Source organism: Mauremys mutica, chromosome 7 (assembly GCF_020497125.1).
Source record: "Mauremys mutica isolate MM-2020 ecotype Southern chromosome 7, ASM2049712v1, whole genome shotgun sequence".
Taxonomy (NCBI): Eukaryota; Metazoa; Chordata; order Testudines; family Geoemydidae; genus Mauremys; species Mauremys mutica.
The window spans coordinates 25,705,982-25,726,111 of record NC_059078.1 but is presented as its reverse complement, the minus strand read 5'-3'; the positions used below and the strand labels follow the sequence as shown (position 1 = coordinate 25,726,111).

Genomic DNA, 20,130 nt, shown 5'->3' with positions numbered 1-20,130 from the left:
TAGTCAGTACAAGATTTGATTTTCCTTGTGAAAAAATTTACAGATTTTTTTTTTAATTTTTAGTAAAGAGTTTTTATCGATGAAAACCCAAAAATATTTAATTAAAATACTCTCTCATGAAAAAAAAATTGTTTTATTGAAAAAGCCATTTTTAACAGAAAAAAATTCAGTGACCAAATTTCAACCAGCTTTAATGGAATTAATTCTGTAGGAGCCAGATGGGGCTTTTTTTGATGTGGCTGAGGAGAGGCTGTATTTGCTGCCTGTAGAATTCTCCTGTTTCTATATGTAAGATCTAGCAGAAAATCATGCTGTGGTGGTGCTCACTCACCCTTAGAATGCCCCCTTGCATCTGTGTGGGATGTTGCCACTACATTTGACTTCGGTGCCTCATGCTTGCTGCCTGCCTCTGATTGTAGATCTTCTCTGGCTCAGCATTCAAGCCAAGTCACAAAGTTTGAATCCCTTCCAGGGTATCACAAACAAGTCCAAATGAATCTGAAGAATTCCTATATCCCCTTCGGCTACTTAACTCCTTCCTTGCACTTGCACAAACCTGATCTCTGGAGCCTGCACTATTCCCATTATTGCTGTCTTTTACCAGAACCTTGGGCCTGTCTCAACCAGAAAGACCTATCTTAAAGTCTCTCCCTCAACTGAGCTCCACCCGCTGTTGCCAGAAGCCAATTAACTATTCACCTCCCCACCTTTATCCCCCCCACTACCACAAATTTTGCCATGCACAGCTTTGGTGCTCCTCCACTCTTGCACCTCCACTCTGAGGAGTTAGCCCATTGTTTTTGTTTTGACAGTATCCTCTATATTTTAATTAAGAAAAAGGCACAAATAGTGCACTTCCCCATGTGCATTCGCTAGCTTTGCAGGTGATGAGGTTGGGTTAAAGCCCATCGCACATGCCTAATTTACTGCTTGAAGCAACTTGAATTTTGGTTTTGGTCTTGCATCACTCCAAGAAAAGAGGGAGTGATGAGGTAGTTGCCTAATAGTAGCTTGGGGACCACAGCAACAATACGGAAGACAGCCCTGGTTGAGGGTTTGTGGTTTCCCTGTTTTACACATTGCCTGTTCCCAACTGGCTGTTCTTCACACCAAAATGTATTTTGGGGAACATGCAATATCATCTGGGGAGCAGCTACAATGGTGCTCTTGCATCTGGCTCATCAGAGAGCATATGGGGAGTTTTGTCCTACTAGCACAATCAGAGCACTATGGTGAGAATAGGCAAAGTTTTAGAAACACTCAAATTATGGGCCTAAACTATTTGACAATGTCCCTTTAATTCAACAGCAGAAAAAATTACTACCTCTGATACGGATGGTGGTATCCATCTGTCCAAAAGAGAGCTGAGCCAGAAAAAGAAAAGATACTACTGCTAGGGCTTATTGTCAAGTTCTCATACAAGGAAACAGCTGCTTGTTGAGGAATAAGTAATTACAGAAGACCTGACCCACATGACCTAAGACTGAAAAACTATTGCTGTAATACAAAACTCCTATTCAACATGAAGTCTCATCTTATGCAAAACCAACTTAACACAGAACATAAAATAGTCACTTCTATCATAGTTACTTGCCTTTAACATGAAGCTTTGACAAGTCATGGAAACTAGCCGCAGTGGGCTAGTCTATTGTGTCACCTCACTCATGCTAGAAGGCTCTGAATGGTTTAATCAAAGGTTGTTTGCCCAGTGGCAGTTGCCAGAGGTTAATTAAGGCCACAGATGTACACGATTTCCTCAATGACTTTGTCTTTGAGAGCCTTATCCAAAAAGTTAAACAAGTACCTAGTAGTAGTAATAGCATTCTATTTGCACCCCGCTCTGTGGATCACTCGTGGTCCCCAAGAATCATAGAGTTCACTTGCTTGGCCCTCTTCATATGTGCCTCTGTGCAATTAGGAAGTTGGCAACCCTAGCTACAAGCTCAACAGGTTGACTATGCATTGAGCAGAGACTCAGGGGTCAATTTAATGTGTGTGTGTGAGGGGTGCATTTACTTCTGCTGCTAGTTTGTGTGAAGGATTCGAGCCATGTGCAAACTATTCTGGACTTGGAAGGTTGTCCTTAAATTGGGAGCCTTCATGCCTGACTGGTTATTACCTTCCCACAGCAGGGCTCAGCAGGTGAAGCATACTGTGATCACAGAAGGATCAAGAGTTGGGATCTAAAAGAACTATGTGGCTGTGCATTTCACTGTATTCTTCTGATAAGTTCACCCCATGCACTAAAATTGTAATTTGTTGACCTTCCAGCTACTACATTACCTGTATCTCCTTTGCAGCTTGATGGCAAGAAGTTCAACTGTTTAATATTAAATTTGATAGACATTAATCTAATGTGTATGGTGGATGTTTTCCAACAGAATTTACAGTAAAAAACAGAAATCTATATAGCACACAACTCCAAGGAAAGGACAGAAAAATCTAACAAGATATACTCCGTAATATGAAGATATGGTGAATACTGTACTCTTTGCAAAGTGTAGGTAATTATTGCTTTTGCAGAAAAAAAATGATGTTGACAACTTCCTATCTAGCTGAACCATATGAAATATCCGGTAACTACAGCAGTAATCTCAAAGGAAGTGCTATCTGAGCTGAGGGGCAGGAGGAACTGACTAGTAACTACATCTCTCTGATGACTGAAGAATCAAATACCCTGAATTGTGTTGGATAATGAAATCTCAATGAATAAGCTTACACAGATAAAATAACCATAGATTCAGGCACAGCTCCCCCATTCAGCTTACAGAAGTTATAACACAGAAAAAAGTGAGCAGGCCTTAACAAGAATTCTCAGACAGAATATTAACGTATATTAACGTATGCATATTAACGTATATTAATGTATGCATATTGCCCCAAATACAGTAGGAAGGAGGAGGGGTATTGAAAGAATATGACATGATCGCACCAGGGGTAGGAGCCACAGAACTCTATGTGGCTCCCTGAGATGCAATACACCACAACACCCAAAGAAGTCGTGATTGATTGCTCCTGTTTGCCCCTTATAGTTTGAAGGCCTCTGTTGGAAGGAACAATATAATAAGTGTTAACAATTTCTATTATTGCTGGGCAAAGAGAGATAAATATGTGGTGAAAAATAATTAGATAAAATATTCAATGTTATGTGCAGAGTATTATTTTGCAATCCAATTACTGTTAGCATTATTATGATTAGTGTGAAATGCTGAACATTACCCCTAAAACAGTGAAATGCACCCTTGCCCAGATGGCCTATACAACTCCGCACCATTTGAAGCACAGAGTTGCCAACTTTGGTTGGCCGTATTCCTGGAGGTTTCATCACATGACATTAATCTTTAATTAAAGATTAATCTTTAACTCCTGGAGACTCCAGGACAATCCTGGAGGCTTGGCAACCCTAAGCCTACATTAAGACTTAAAAATAAGGCCAAGGGCATGGTATGAGTCCCAGAAATCTAGGGTAAGTTTCACTTGAAGGGTAAAATTCTAGCCAACATCAGTGGGGCCAGGATTTCACCCCTAATGCCCAAATCCTCAGCTACCATAAATTGCCAACTGTGTATTTAGGTGAGAAAACAGGAAAAGGGTGTACAAATAGGAAATTAAGAGATAAAACCTCTGCTATGTGTATTTGTATTTCCTGTTTTGGGGTTTGGGTTTTTTTGTTTGTTTTTGTTTGTTTGATGAAGTAGCTTCTGGTTAGTATAAAATACATAAATAGATCACCATGTAAAGCATCTTGTTAGTATCTATCAAAATGTAATATTTCAGAAAGAGGATCAGTGCAGAGTGTACTTCATGAAAATCAGCCTCTTCACTAATTATTATATAACAATATAATTATGGCAATGTGTGTGTCTTACAGATTGAAAGGGGGAAGTATGGTATATTTCTTCCTGGTAAATTATGGTAACACTGCTATCTTGCTTAAATTTGACACTGCAGGTGAAAGATAGTAACATTTTATAATGACCTGCTGCAAATGTGTATTTTATGATAATTTCCAGGGCCTACAAAATATTAATGGAAAAACAAAGGTCCTAGCACCTCCTGACAAAGTGCCCTGCATGATCTGGTCTATAGATTATAGTTTAATCTGCAAAGCAGTTCCAATGATTCACCAATCACTGGTGACTTTCACATACTCATGCATTTCTGCAAAAATCCCCTTTTGATCTGAAATTTTTCATTCTATCTATGTTCTAATTTTATTACCCATCACCATAGCTGAGTGCCTTTTCCTGGTTCATGGTCTGCCCAAAGGTGACTTTTGGAGGAAAGTTCGAACAAAATCTCAAGAACCATTTTTGAGCTCTGTGAAGGTAAAAATAAAATATTTTTCCACTTTATGGAGAAAAGAACCTGACACTTTTTTCACACAAATAACTCCAAAATGTCTGAATTCTGAAATGTGGCATGGAAATGGTCCTCAGTGAATACAGCCTCACTGATTAAATAATGAGTAAACTATGATAAGCTGAGTATACATTAATGCATGCATGCCATAGAAAAATTAGTTAAATCTGTGTTAGAGAAAAACATATACATGTATACATCCTTTCATAAGTGTGATGTTAAAATGGATTAAGCACTTATATAGCCCTGAATACTTAAGACCGTCAAATGTTATGTCATCTTAGGTGTTTATGCCACTACAATGCTGCTTTAATTGTTAATGGTATCTTAAGGGTTAACTCATCTTTAAAACTATGCCACTGCAAGATTTTAAAGTAATTTAAATACTTAGACCAGCCTAAATATTTAAGGCAGTTTAAAAGCTTACCTCTTTCAACATTTAGGTTATGTCTACAACACTGCACTTCTGCCTGTAAAACTTTAGTCCATCGGGGTGCAAAAAAAACCCACCCCCCGACCAACAAAAGTTTTACCAACAAAAAGCACCAATGTAGACAGTGCTTTGTTGGAGGGAGACACTCTCCCGTCGACAAAGCTACCGCCCCTTGTTGAGGGTGAGTTATTTCCTGCCAATAAAAAGCAGCCACACCATGCCGCTGTAAGGTACGTGGTATAGACATAGCCTTACTCTGGTTCAATTGTTTATACAATTTCAAAGTATCTCTCCCCTTCCCTCTCATTTTGCGTACAGATGTGGTCTCATCTCAAAAAAGATATACTGGCACTAGAAAAGGTTCAGAAAAGGGCAACTAAAATGATTAGGGGTTTGGAGAGGGTCCCATATGAGGAAAGATTAAAGAGGCTAGGACTCTTCAGCTTGGAAAAGAGGAGACTAAGGGGGGATATGATAGAGGTATATAAAGTCATGAGTAGTGTGGAGAAAGTGAATAAGGAAAAGTTATTTACTTATTCCCATAATACAAGAACTAGAGGTCACCAAATGAAATTAATAAGCAGCAGGTTTAAAACAAATAAAAGGAAGTTTTTCTTCACGCAGCGCACAGTCAACTTGTGGAACTCCTTACCTGAGGAGGTTGTGAAGGCTAGGACTATAACAGCGTTTAAAAGGGAACTGGATAAATTCATAGTGGTTAAGTCCATATATGGCTATTAGCCAGGATGGGTAAGGAATGGTGTTCCTAGCCTCTGTTTGTCAGAGGATGGAGATGGATGGCAGGAGAGAGATCACTTGATCGTTGCCTGTTAGGTTCACTCCCTCTGGGGCACCTGGTATTGGCCACTGTCGGTAGACAGGATACTGGGCTAGATGGACCTTTGGTCTGACCCGGTACGGGCGTTCTTATTTTCTTATTTTTCCTTTTCTATTAAAAACCTGGAAATAAAATAAAATAAAGAACACCTGTGCTAATACTACATTAAGACCCCAATCCTGCAAATACTTATACACGCGCTTAACTTTACAAACATGAATATTCCTGTTGAAGTCAGATTACTAACGAGTGTAATCACGATCTGGGCCTAAGGTTGTATAGTTAAAGCTACCAAAAGTCAGGAATTGAAAGTTCCTACACCAATGTTAGCTTATCATTAACTACTAAATGTTGTAACAACACCATTTTTCACATTTAATTTTTAATTGCAACAGAAATAATATTTTTATGATTTAGAATGAAGCATTGTGTAGTGATCTCGTATTCCAACAGTTGGAGGCCTGACTTCTGCATCTTCTTTATTGTCAGATGATGGTGCTGCTGCTTCTGGAGATCCTAAATTAATTTCCAGTGAATGCTGCTTTGAGAAGACCAGCATTATAAAAAGATGCAATGTCTAATTCAGCTGATTCTATTTTTATGCATCTTGAAGTGTAGTGGTTCTCTGAAAAGTAGCTAAATAAAAATGGCTCCTTCTTACTAAAGTGATCTGCTCCTATTGTGAATTCAAAACATATTCTTAATTTAGTGACAAATGAGTTTTTAATACTTCTTTTAAACTCTTGCTAGGCAATGCAACTATGGGAGAGGCAGCTAGATTCTATTCTGGTTCTTACATTATCAACAGAATTGTGAACTCTTAGAGTCACTATTTTGTTCACTTATAAGAGACTCAAGTGCTCCCTGCATTTCTATTTTTTATTTAACCAGGATATCCCCAAAAGACTTATCTTTCCATGACTTTAGCTCCTGAAACTAAAAACAGGTTCCTTAAGCTATCTACTTGTGATATTAAATCTTTTTGAACTAGTGCAAAAGTTGTTTCCTAGGCACTGTGGATGCCTTTAAAAGAAAACAAACACTATAGTGTGGTATGGACTTTTCCACTGCATTTCCTATATTTGGAATATATAGTATAGCAAAGTATTTGTACTGCTTTACAATAACTGTTCACTTTTTAAAGGTGCCACCTGTGCATGTACATTTATTGCTTAATTGTTCTTAATATTCTTTAGTTGGAATTTATGTATTTTGATTACTGTTTATATTACTGCTAAAATGATAAGGGAGTAAATTTTTTACCACAAAATTAGATGTGATGTGAAAGCAGATTTACCAGAGAGGTGGAAACAAAACCTTAGTAACAAAACTCATTCTCCAACCTCTGACAGTTGACAATAACATGGGAGCCTTATAAATCTGCCATTTAAGAATATTCTAAAATAAAAACATATCATTCCTCATCTGTTTTTTTTCCTTGAAACATTCGGAAAGTAATCTTTTTTCCAGACATAGATTATTCTGCACAAGTGAAATTCTGCTCCTTTTTCTAATTTCTTCAAAAGATTGTGAAAATACAGATACATTTCACAGGACAGGAAAATGCCAGCATACAGAAGCAGTTTAATATAAAGTCTACCAAAGATTAACTGCAGAGGGCCCTGCACTATGCAAATTTAATTACATTTATTGGCACATATGTAATAGTATCACAATATCATCTCAGACAAACAGAAAAGCTGCTTTCTGACCTTAATGAGGTTAAAGATGACATGTTGAAGAGCTGCTAACATTTCTGTCTGTAGCTGTCCTAGGCAGTCTCCAATGGCTTTCACTAACCAAGAATGGAATGGGGCCAACTCATATGTAGTGGCACACATTTCGTACATTTCAGTTAAATGGAAAAGCACAAGAGATCATTTAAGCATAAATAGTATCCTTCCAAGAGTAAAAATACAGTCAAAATAATGTCTATAGCCAGGACAAAGACTGTGGTTGGTAACATTTAAAGTGGAACTTAGAAACTTGGAAATTTGAAGAGGAAGTAGTTAAAGACAAAAACCAACAGTTACCAAATCTATGTAGTTGACTATGAAAAGTTGTGCTGTAAAAATAGTTTTGAGGGAATCCAGATTTATCAATCCCTATGATTTCCATCTCAAATGTGCTCCATTCACATTTTTTAAAATGTTTTTTTTCTCCTGCCAGTCCGGAAAGTTTAAACTAGGATCTGAAAGTCAAGCTTGGTTCTTCTCTTCAAGTATATATGCCCTCATTGGCTCCTATGCAGTCCCTTTACCTTCAGTAAGTTTGCACAGGTGTAACTAATTGCTCCTGTAATATAAAGTTAAAACTCTATTATTGATGCACAAAAAGAAATATATCTAGCTCACACACTCCTAGCTCTGGCAGCAAAGAGTCCTGTGGCACCTTATAGACTAACAGACTTATTGGAGCATGAGCTTTCGTGCGTGAATACCCACTTCATCGGATGGTATTCACCCACGAAAGCTCATGCTCCAATACGTCTGTTAGTCTATAAGGTGCCACAGGACTCTTTGCTGCTTTTACAGATCCAGACTAACACGGCTACCCCTCTGATACTTGACTCCTAGCTCTATTAGTTCTGTTGGACTCACAGGAGTAAGACCGATAGAACTTATTTTTAGACACTAACTTCAGAATACACATGATTTTGAATACACACAAGGAAGAAACTGGAGGAGTAAGAAAGGTGTCATTTTTAGTCACTCACCAAAAAGCTGTACCAGTTTACTAGGAAGCACTACCTTCTGGGGATGATAAAAGAGTAGAGGCCAACTCCATTATGAAGCACTTACTCGTAAATTTGGTTAAGGAAATTGAATATCCATATGTATCGGATCTTCTATTTTTAACTATCTTAAGTCAAAATGGCTGTCTAAAGATTTAAACTGGGACCATCATCCTAGAAACAAAATCGGTTACTAACTATCCATAACTGTTCGAGATGTATTGCTCAATACAGGTGCGTATTAGCCCCAAGCACCACCGCCGGAAGTTTTTTCCCTCAGTGGTATCCATCAGGTTGGCTCTGGTGTCCAGTAGCATTGCACACTCATGGTACTAGTAGAAACAGTCCCATCAACCTGCTATCTCCTCAGTTCCTCCTTACTGACTAACTCCAAAAGAGAGATGAGGATGGGGTGGAATGGACATGAACACCACATTGCAAAGAACAACAATTATGGAAAATTAATAACCATTTTTTCTTCTTCAAGTGCTTGCTCATGTCCATTCAAATGTAGGTGACTCCCAAGCAGTTATGCAGGTGGAGGATTTGGAGTTTAGTGGCATGCTAAGTTGTAATGCTTGGCCAAATCCAGCATCGTCTCAAGCCGTTGGATAATGGTGTAGTGAGATGCAAAAGTGTGAACTGAAGACCACATCGCTGCTCTCCAAATGTCCTGGACAGGAATTTGTGCCATTTCTGTTGAAGATGCCTGGGCCCTTGTGGAAGGTGCCATCAGGGCACGAGGTCAGGTCATAGCATGTACAGATACAGGAGGTGATCCATAATGAAATTCTCTGGGCTGAGACTGGAAGACCTTTCATCCTGTCTGCAATGGCTATGAATAGCTGAGTGAATTTCCAAAATATTTAGTTATTTCTACTTAAAAGGCTAGTGTGCATATAACATCCAGCAAGTGGAGCCTCTGTTCCTCAGTTGGCATGTGATTTCTGGTAGAAGATCGATAGGAAGATATCCTGGTTACTATGGAATTGTACTTTGGAAGGAAGGCCGAGTGCAAATGCAATTGGACCTTGTCCTTGAAGAATATCATATGAGATGGTTCTGAAGCGAGGGCCCAGATCTCTGAGACTCTTCTGGCTGAAGTAATGGTCACCAGGAAGACTACCTTCCATGACAGATGGCGAAACAAGCATGTTGCCAGAGGTTTGAAAGGAGGTCCTGTCCGTCTTGCCAATACCAAGTTGAGGTCCCAGGGAGGGATTGGTTGCCATACCTGAGTGTACAGTCTCTCAAGTCCCTTAAGAAACTGACTGCAGATAGAGTTTGAGAAAACAGAATGACCGTTCAACCAGGAGTGGAAGGCTGAGATTGTGGCCAGAGGGACCTTAATAGATAATACAGTTAGCCCTTGCTGTTTCAGATGGACTAAGTAGTCTAAAATGAATTACAATGTTGACTGTGTAGCTGAAATGCCTTTTTGTATAGACCAGATCAAGAACCTTTTCCACTTTGCCAGGTAGGTGGCTCTGGTGGATGGTTTCCTGCTCCCTTAAAGCACTTCATGAACAGGCGCCGAGCAGGGTAGCTCCACAGGGTTCAGTCATAGAGCTTCCAGGCCATGAAATGAAGGGACTCCAAGTGCAGATGACGAAGGCAGCCATGGTCCTGAAACATCAGGTCTGGAAACAGAGGTAGACAGACTGGTGTTTCCACTGAGAGGTTTAGGAGCGTGGTGAACCAGTGCTGATGTGGCCAGGCCAAGGCATCAGGATGACTTGTGCCTTGTCCCTTCTGATCAAGGCCTTGCATATGAGAGGGATGGGAGGATATGCATAGAAAAGATGACCTGTCCAAGAGAGGAGGAAGGCATTTGCAAGTGACCCCAGGCTGCAACCCAGGAAGGAGCAGAACTGGAAACACTTCCTGTTTTGCTTTGTCATGAACAGATCTATCTGGGGTGTCCCCCACTTCTGGAAGATGATTTTCACAATGTCTGAATGGACAGACCACTCGTGGTGGTTGAAGAAGGATCTGCTGAGGCGATCCGCTAGCTCATTCTGTGATCCCAGCAGATAGAAGGCCTCAATGTGGATCGAATGGGCTATGCAGAATTTCTACAAGCAGCGTGCTTCTTGGCACAGATGAGAGGAGCACGCTCCAACCGCTTGTTGATATAAAACATCGCTGTTGTGTTGTCTAAGGACTGACATGCACTTGCCCACTACATGGGGTTAGAAAACCACCAGGCAAACCACCCTAAACTCTCTGACATTGATGTGTAGTGAGAGCTTTTCCGGAGACCAGAGGCCCTGAGTTCTGAGGGACCCCAAGTGAGCATTCCAGCCCATCTCTAAAGCATCCATGACAAGAGATGCTGAAGGTTGGGGTCCTGAAAATGGGACCCCTTCACACACTGTCCATGGGTTTAGCCACCAATTCAGCGAGGTGATCACCAATGCAGGGGACTGTGATGGCTGTCCAGATGGTGTTGGCTTGGTGAGTATATGGATGCCATCCATGCCTGGAGAGGTCTGAGCTGAAGTTTCACATGCTGTACCACGTAGGTCAGGGTGAGCACACATCTACATTGGAATGGGCATGAGCAAGCACTCAAAGAAGAACTAAGGATACACTAATCCAAAGAATAATAAAAGGTTTTGATCTTGATGTGGGAATCTTGGATCAAAACCACATTTCACAGAGCACAATTTGAGATAACAGCATATCAAAGAATAGCTGAATTCTGGTTATTTGACATAAAAACAAGAATAATTTTAACATGATTTCTGTAGCAATTCTTGACAAAGCATGTGTTTCTGTGTGCGCACACGCACATACCCTTCTGTGCACAGGCATATCTTTCCTCTGAATTAGCTAATATTGAGCATCTAAGGAATGCATAGGACCACTTGCCTGGAATTATAGCCATATACTACTATGCCACTGATGAAAAACAGGTCCTTGTATAAAATGACACAAATTTGAGTTTGCATGTGGTACAGCCCCCAAAACATGATACTTAAGAAATCCAGAAAGGAGAGCAATACACACACAAACTCACTGTATAGAACATAACCATCAAACAACAATAGCAGCCTTACTCAGGTCAGTTTTCAAAGTTGGGTTGCAATCAACAATACTGGTCTAAAAATCTCTCCTCTGATTTTGACAGAAATTTTGTTTTACATGACTTCTGGATTTTTCTTTCAACCATGTCACTGTTCAGCCAAGTGAAACTAATTGCACATTACATTAAAAATTCTGGAGTCTTTCTTTTAGTATTTAACAACAGATGCTTGATTATGCCACTACAACAAATATCTCTGAACTGTTTAACTTAGTAACAGTTAAAAGCTAAAATACCCAAATCCTAAATATGCAATTCATAAAGCAGAATATTTTCCTTAATTAATTTTCTCAAAGTTTACAATATCTATACTAATGCTCTGTAACTAGATATGTTCTGAATCCATTCTAAGAGAATCTGTGTAGAATAAACATTTGAAGTATCTTAAAACTAACCAAAAACATCTTTCTACTGTGCTGCAAGGCAAATTTTTTTTAGATGTTTTGCATTTTTATGCTAAATAGTGCAGCTGCAATTGATAAAAAGCAATCAAGCTAATTTAAGTCAATCATGTCCAGGAGGTTCTCATCACTTGTATAAAAATGCTCTCACACTCATTTTTAAAGCTTTACCACAGCGAATAGAGTTTTCTTGTTTTCAGTTTCCTATGATACAAACAGCACCTTATGTATCTAAGAAAAGGACAGTTGTAGATTTTCTGATAGTAGTTTACAATATAAATCAAATGTCTCAGTCCTATTCAGGTAAGAAATTAGGTAGACAATAACAATAACTCATACTATGATTATCATTAAGCTATGAATAATGGTACACCTTAAATGTTTTGTGAGGCATCAAGTCAAAGACAGAGTAACCTTTTAGCACTTGAGATGTACCATTATTATCCCATAAAGCACAATCTGGAATGTATTATTGGGGTCATAAAATGTGTTTTGAATTTGTATTTTCTTGAATGATCAGTTTGCCACATCACAGCTCCTCATCCTGGATTCCCTCTCATCTGCTACATTTAAACTTTAAATGATTATTTGTTTTAATTTTAAACATTTTAATTGTATTTTAAAACCAAATAATCCAGTTTTTAAAACCGTGGAGGAATTCCTTCTTTAGACATGGGGGGGGTCAGTGCAGCAGCTAGAGAAGCCTGCAGAGATTGGAGGAGAACAGCATTGGGGTGGGGGGTAAAGAATCTGCCAGACTTGTGTCCCCCTTACTTTATAGCTCAGAGTCTGAAGCCAGAAAGAGTAGCCAGTAGCAAGCAACTTTTAAACCACGCGTCTGGTTTCTTCTCATGTTCTCTTTGAGCAACTGCCCATCCAGATTGCTTGTCCTCTGCTACAACAGGAAAGTTACAAAAACATCACCTACCAGGCAGATTCTTCTGATTAGCATGGAGAGGAGGCAAAGAGTTACTAATATGCCTGCCACTCATCCTAGTCTGACCAGGGCCACATTCTGAAAAACACTCTGGGAAACTGCTGATCTAGCCAATGATCCAGGACTGTGAGGCAAACTACTATCAAGCAGACTGGGCCCTCAATCTCAGCTAGGCCCCTGGCTCCAAGTTTCAGCTTCTTACAATTGCTTCTAGAGGTGTGTTCAACTCAGCAAGGGGGAAAATGTGGGCCAGATGCATGTGGTGGAGAGAGGTACCCAGCAGACAGTAGGGCAGAGGGCCAATGAGCTGCACTCTTGGTGTTTTTCTGACCACATAATATCAAGGGGGAGAGAGGGAAAGATATTAATCATTGAAATAATTTTCCTGCTTGCTCTTGGTCCAAGATTGAAAAAGATCTGTTTGAATTAAACAGGAATGGTTCCCTCTTTATTAATAGATTACTACACAGTTTTTATAAAAGTAAAAGTAACACATTGTAAATTGCAGTCTGTTCACCATGGGATTTGAGTTTAATTAACAGATAATGGCTCACTATTAATGAGTAATCTCATTTGTCAAGGGGTTCATTCTGTCCCCTGACCTACATCTTAGCCATTACTGTTTGTGTATTGTATTAATAGGCAGGATTCATTTGGCCTGTTATTGTTTGCTGATGTGTTTTATTTGTATCTGACTTTAAAAAAGGAAGAAGAGGAGGTGGGCAACCTATGGCACGCACGCCAAAGGCAGCACACGAGCTGATTTTCGGTGGCACTCACGCTGCCCAGGTCCTGGCCACCGGTCTGGAGGGCTCTGCATTTTAATTTAATTTTAAATTATAAGCTTCTTAAACATTTTAAAAACCTTATTTACTTTACATACAACAATAGTTTAGTTATATATTATAAACTTGCAGAAGGAGATCTTCTAAAAATGTTAAAATGTATGACTGGCACGCGAAACCTTAAATTAGAGTAAATAAATGAAGACTCTGCACACCACTTCTGAAAGGTTGCCGATCCCTGAGGTAAGTAATAGTATCACTGGATTAAGAGGATACTCACCTGGACATGTGATCCTTTGCAACTGTGATCCACATCATGTTACTGTGCTCAGGAAATAAAAAAGTATCACACCTTTACTACAAAGTGGGAATGAGGACATTAAAATAAAGATCATCATGAAAACAGCTACTAAACACTAAAATCAAGAGAAGCTAAAGGCTAGATTTATTTGAGAGGCTACGTTGGCATAAATGAATATGTCCTGGTATATGGCCTTAGTGGCAGAAAGTCCACAAAGGAAACATGTAGGGGACAAGAACATGCCAAAAAACAGGTGGCACTTTCTAGAAGGAGCTATTCAGCTGGGGGGCAACATTAAGCTAGAGGATCCCTCAGCAGCCTCTGCTTTTGATGTTTCTATGTAGCCTATGCAAGAACATAATGCTGCCCTCCCCTGGCATATTCTGCAAAGTAAGGCAAAGATAGAATCACTGTCTGCCTGCTTCAAGAGTGAATCTCCCCTCATATTGGCCAGGATGACACTGGAAGCATTATTAGCACATTCCTCCACTACAAGGAATGAACATCGCCCTATATAAAGTGAAATGGATACCAATGTATAGTAAATACAGAAAGGACAACGAACAAAGAAGATGGCGTGATGAATGACATCCTTGTCAGGTTCTATTTGATTACATTTGATCCATGCTGTGATAACAGGTACAGGACAACAACATTTTGTTTACTTTACATAGAGCAGAAGTGGGCAAAAATGCACCACTTGTGAAAGAAGGTGGGTCTAGTGGTTATGCTGCAGTCTGAAAAATCAGGTCAGGTTCTGGTCCCAGTTCCACTGCAGACTTCCTGTGTGACTCTTTTAGGCAAGTCACAAACACTTTGTGCTTCAGTTTTCTCAGTTTTAAAATTGAAATGATAATACAGCACAAGGATAGCATGAGGTTAAAATTAACCAATCAGAGATCCTCTGGTCAAAGGTGCCGAAATAGTATTTGTTAATTATTATTATAATAAACAAAAAACTCTGGAGATAGTAAACTTTGATGCATGCCATCCTTACAGCTCAGCATTTGCTATACTAAATTTTCATTTTTGCTGCAGATATTTACCCGAACCTTTCTCACACAATTTTAGTTCACCCTGGCCACACCTAAAACACTACTTAGTCTCATAAATTAGGAGAGGAGGAAAAAGGGGAGATTTCAGTTATGGAAAAGCTGTCATTTAAAAATTTGTGATAAACACAATATTCTTGGGTATTTTAACCAATCTGTGAATGCCCTTCTCTTCTCCCTGGAAGAGTCTGAACCACATGGCCATCCTCTCATTATTTGTGAGAGGACCTGCGTTACCATTTGTAACAGAAGAGGCACTTAGAATACCACTTTGGGCCATTACCAAGTGTGATGGGGCATGCTCATTTCTCATGAGCACCTCCTATTGGCTCTTGGCCTCATGAGGTGGGTCTTCAGTGGCTCAGCCCTCCAGCCAAGTCTCATACAGTCGAATGCATGGATCCCCTTCCAGGGTAACACAGTCCAACAAATGGTTGGGCCTCTCCAGGGTCTTCAGCCCCGTATCTAAGCCTGTTTAAATTATAGCCCCTTTCTCAGGCTTTTAGTACTGAATCTTATTCCCTTCTTAGGGCTTAGGCCACTTCCTCAGACCCACCCCAGGAACCCTACAAGTAGTAGCCACTTGCTGCTTTAACACTTCTTGTTGCATCCCCTGGGCTACTTCCCACTCTATCCCATCACCTTCTTGGATTCCCTGTCTGTTCCCAACAAGGTGTCTCCTAGGCCTCCTTGCCTGGAGAGTTTCTCCATCTGTCCTGATTTCTCAAGCTCTTCCCTCAGGCCTCTTGGCTTGGACAGCTTGTAACAGTCTCTGCCTCCTTTTTAATCAGGGTTCTCTCTCCCAGGCTTTTGTGCCTGGAAAGCTCTCCAGTCTTATCCATGCTTGAGCAGGGTTTCTCCCCAGTCTCTTTACTTGTGAAATTTAATAGCCTTTTCCTCCTTCTTCAACTTTCTGGTCCCAGTAGGGTGACCACATGTCCCGATAAAATCGGGACTGTCCCATGTCCTGATCAATGTTTGGTCGCAATTTGTCCCAATATTTCGCACTCCTGTTTTGGTTTTTTTTGTTCTGCTGGCGGGACTCCGCTTTTCCCCCACCCCTCCACCCCCTGCTGGTGGGATTCCTTTTTTTTTTCCGCCCCGCCCCCCCCCCCCCCCCCCCCCCCCCGCTGCTGAGACTCCGGGCTTTTTTTTTTTTCTTCTGTGCCAGCAGCACTCCCCACCCCGCCCCATGTGTCCCAATATTTTCTTCATCCCATCCGGTCACCCTAGGTCCCAGCCAGCAACTGAACTGCTCAGGCCCTACAGCTCCTTTTAACTGAGCCTGCTGAGCTCTGATTGGCTGCTTCCCTCCAGCCTTTCTGCTCTTTTCCTGGGATAAGGCGTGGTAAGACCACAAGGCCTCCAGCAGGGGGACTCAAAGGGCCTGGTACATCTAAGTCATAGGTCACCAACCCAAGTGAGACCATCAACAGTTGATGTGGGCCTTAGCAGATCAGTGCACTGTGCCTTGGCATGAGTCACAGGCATTGCAGGTTTGGGCAGCGGCATACGTTACCAATGTATATGAATCTGCATCAAGTCTGGCAAGGATTTCCTGCCTGATTTAAGGTTAGTTTATTTGGTTCAGTTGGTTATTTAATAAAAGCTGAGGCCAGCTTGACCACACATCTGTCTTTATTTGCGGCCTGGCACTTGGCAACATAACCTTAGCTATGCTTACAGTTATGATTAGGAAAACTGCTGTGAATTGTTTCCCTCCAGTTGCAAGCATAAACTAACAAGCAGTATTAAATACATACTATTTTATTTACCACAGCTTTATAAAATTTTCAAAACATCCTAATAAGATATAAAAGTAAAAGTGAACTCTCAATATTTTTGCCAATTCCTGGCAACTTCGCAATAACATGCATGCATTCAAGGATCAAACCATGCCTTCAGTTTATATATAGTTTCACAGAAGTTGATCTTATTTTGAGCCAGCTTATTCAGTTCTGATTTATTTGATAAATTGAAAAATTAGATTAAAACTGGTTTGTAGCTCTCCTGTAATAGATTTGACATTAGAAACATGGGATGGACTCGCAGTAACTTTTTACTACATATCAGTGTCCATATATACTGGAGAGTGAAGTTTTCTCAATAATCCACCATTCTGGACCCAAGTAGCCTGGAGGAGAATGGTGCCTGATTTGAATACAGAAGGCACAAGAGCCTGATCTGCGATGTGGGCAGGAGGAACAGACTGGAAGCGGTAGTTATGGGGAAGGAAACTGGGACTAGCTGGGGAAGGAGATTGGACTGAGAATCAGTGGCTTGAGGCCCCCCTACACACACACACTTTTTTGATGCTGGGGGTGGTGGTGGCTGGGAACAGAGCTTCTTTTGGAACTGCTACCTCATCTAGCAGCCCAGGCTCCTGCTGTTGCCTCATACAGTCCCCAGGTCTCTCCTCCACTCCCCCACAAACAGCCATTGCCCACTCATTGGCCAAGCTGCCTGTCTGTCTCTCTCACTTTCACACACTCTCTCTCTCTCTCACACACACACACACACACAGGGGGCCTGTGTCCATGGGGGAGTGGAGCAGAGGCAGCAGCTTGCGGGTGGGGGTGGTGCAACCTAGAAGCTGGGGAGAGCCAGAAGAAGCTGCTGGGAGCATGGACTTTCCTCACCGGCTACCCAGTAGCTTATAGGGAGAAACGTTCAGAGCAAGGCCAAAAGGGAAGGACAGGAGCACCTGACTCAGAGCCAGGCCCCAGGGCCTAACAGAGACTTTCCATCCTGACTGTCACTTCACCCCCAGCCTAACACCCTCCAAATTTCACTGCACCCTCAGCACTTTATCCCCAGAGAGAGACAATCCCAGAGTGACCCCAATCTCCACTGAATCTCACTGCACTTCCAGACCCTTATCCCCAGAGAGATCTCCAACCCAAGTGAATCTCACCGCAGCCCTCACCCCTTGAGAACCCCTCAAATCCCAGAGAACCTAAACCCAAGATCCCAAACCACACTGAATGTTGCTGAACCCCAGTCCCCAGAGACACCCCCAATTCTGCTGAACATCACTGTGCACCCCATACACTAGCCTGAGAGAGAGACCCATGACCACACTGAATCTTTCTTACCCCCAGGCCCTAATCTCCCGAGAGACCTCCAACCCCACTGAATCTGACTGCATCACCATCCCCAGTGAGAGCCTGCAAATTCCAGAGAACCTCCACCCCAATCCCAGTGACTCTTTGCACTGCCAGACCAATAGCGATCAACTCCACTGAATCTCACAGCACCCGCAGCCCCCTATTCCTAGAGAGACCTCCCAAATCAGAGACCTCCAATCCTACTGAATCTCACTGCACCCCACATCCCCAGAGAGAACCCCTACTCCAATGAATCTCACTACATCATAACCCCTGCATCATCAGAGACCTCTAACCCCACTGAATACCACTGCACCCAGATGCCTAACCACCAAACTCCCTGGCTGTATTGTAATAATTTGTATGAAACCTGCTGCCTTATTTAAAAACAAGTATAAATAGCTTCATGAGCTAAACAGTGAATGTTTATGTAATATATAAAATAATGTGAATTGTCTGTATCAAGTGCATAAGAATTTACTGTGGCTGGGATTATGATAGACCCCACACACACACTTTTTTCAGACCGCTTAAAGCACTGGCTTGGGAAAAAAGGAGGTGAGAGAAGCCTGGATACATATTAGAGGAGGAGCTGGTTTGTAGGGAGAGAACTGGAACTGGCTGGGCAAGCAGACTTGGACAAGGAGATGAGGGGTTGAGGCAGGATATAACACAGATTGAATGAGGAGCCTGAAGAGGGAAATTGGAACTGGGAGACAATGGGGACAGGGAATGTAGGCAGAGGACAGAGACAAATCAGATGAGGAGCTGGGACTGAGGAACTAGATTTGACTGAGCAAGGAGACTGGGGATAAGGAGCTGTAGGCTGATGGGTGATGGAACCAGTAATGGCTGAGCTGAGACTGGAATTTGGGGGGAAAACTGGGAATCCAGGAATGAGAGTAGGACTTGCTGGGGAAGGAGACTGGGACTGACTTGGTGAAGAGAACAGTACTGGAACGAGGAACCAGTGTGGGGAATAGAGAAGATGTGGACAGAGAAGGAGGGGAATAGGCAGAAGTGTATGTGCCCAGTACAGCATACTCCTTGCCAGAACCTGGAATGTAGATTCTTGAATCTCAGCGGTCAGAAAATATCTGTGAATCCCCTTCCCAAAGTGTCCATTCTCAACATACATAGAGAATGATAATCCAGCTACTACTGCTGCTATCAATTACTCCATTAGCTCAAGTGGCAAAGATCTGTGCAGTAGCAAAGTTCCAACTCCGATGATGAACCACGCGGGTGTCAATATGATGAAATTTGTTTTTTCAGTTAGCTTTTGGAAAATCTAGGAAATTACACAAACTACATTACTAGAATATTAAAGTTGCAAAATTAAGAACTCAAAAGTTAGGGCATTTTGTGCTTTTTAGACTAAAGAAGCCATAATCTGAAAATCTGCCTCTACAAATTCTGAAGTATTCAGCATCCAAAACTGTGCTAGATTTGCTACTGGGTGGACAGCACTTTTGCAAATCTGGCCTCTTCACTATCAGACCCTGTTTATAACTTTATCAAATTTTAACTATTCAGGCTTAGAATTTCCTTGCCAGGTGTCTACTACAAGCTGAGTGTTTTTGGAAAGTTTCAGCAAAAATTTAGCTAGGCTAAACCTGATTGGTGCTGCAATCTCATGCACCGGATCACAATGCCACTGTAGCAGAGTGGTCAGCCCGCCCCAGCTCTGAAGGGGTTAAAACAGCCCTGGGAAAGGGCTGCCCCCGGGGAGCCAATAGGGTAGGTTGATTGGGAAGGCAGCCACAGCTCGGGTCACACCCAATTAGGAGACAGCTGGCCCTATAAAAGGACTGTGAGCCAGGCACTGGAGAGTCTCTCTAGCAGTGGAGAGAGAAGGACCTAGCTGCCTGGGGGCCGGGTACCAGAGGTAGAGCAGTGCTGGGGAAAGGCAAGAGGAGCTGGGGAACTCCAGCCAGGCAACTCCCCAGGCTGCAGGTCTTGTGCAAGGTCTAAAGAAGGTACTGGGGCTGCAGAGGCTGCAGCCTGGGGATAAGCAAAGGCAGCAGGTTCTAACCCCCTTGCCGATGATGAGTGGTCATGACACACTGAGGTTTGCCCCAGTGAGTGGGAG

The 20,130-nt window shown here is 41.7% G+C and overlaps 1 protein-coding gene and 1 long non-coding RNA gene across 10 annotated transcripts in view; one reads left to right on the top strand and one right to left on the bottom strand.

Annotated features, from left to right (window-relative positions):
- The window catches only part of LOC123374486, a 32,057-nt gene extending 25,451 nt beyond the window's left edge, over window positions 1-6,606 (top strand). Inside the window, exons 4-5 of the long non-coding RNA XR_006581121.1 lie at window positions 4,234-4,328; window positions 6,123-6,606. This is a non-coding gene — a long non-coding RNA (uncharacterized LOC123374486). The remainder of the gene's footprint in view (window positions 1-4,233; window positions 4,329-6,122) is intronic.
- Window positions 1-20,130, bottom strand: part of ERC2 (ELKS/RAB6-interacting/CAST family member 2) — an 829,394-nt gene that overhangs the window by 541,043 nt on the left and 268,221 nt on the right. The gene's annotated exons all lie outside the window — the stretch shown is intronic.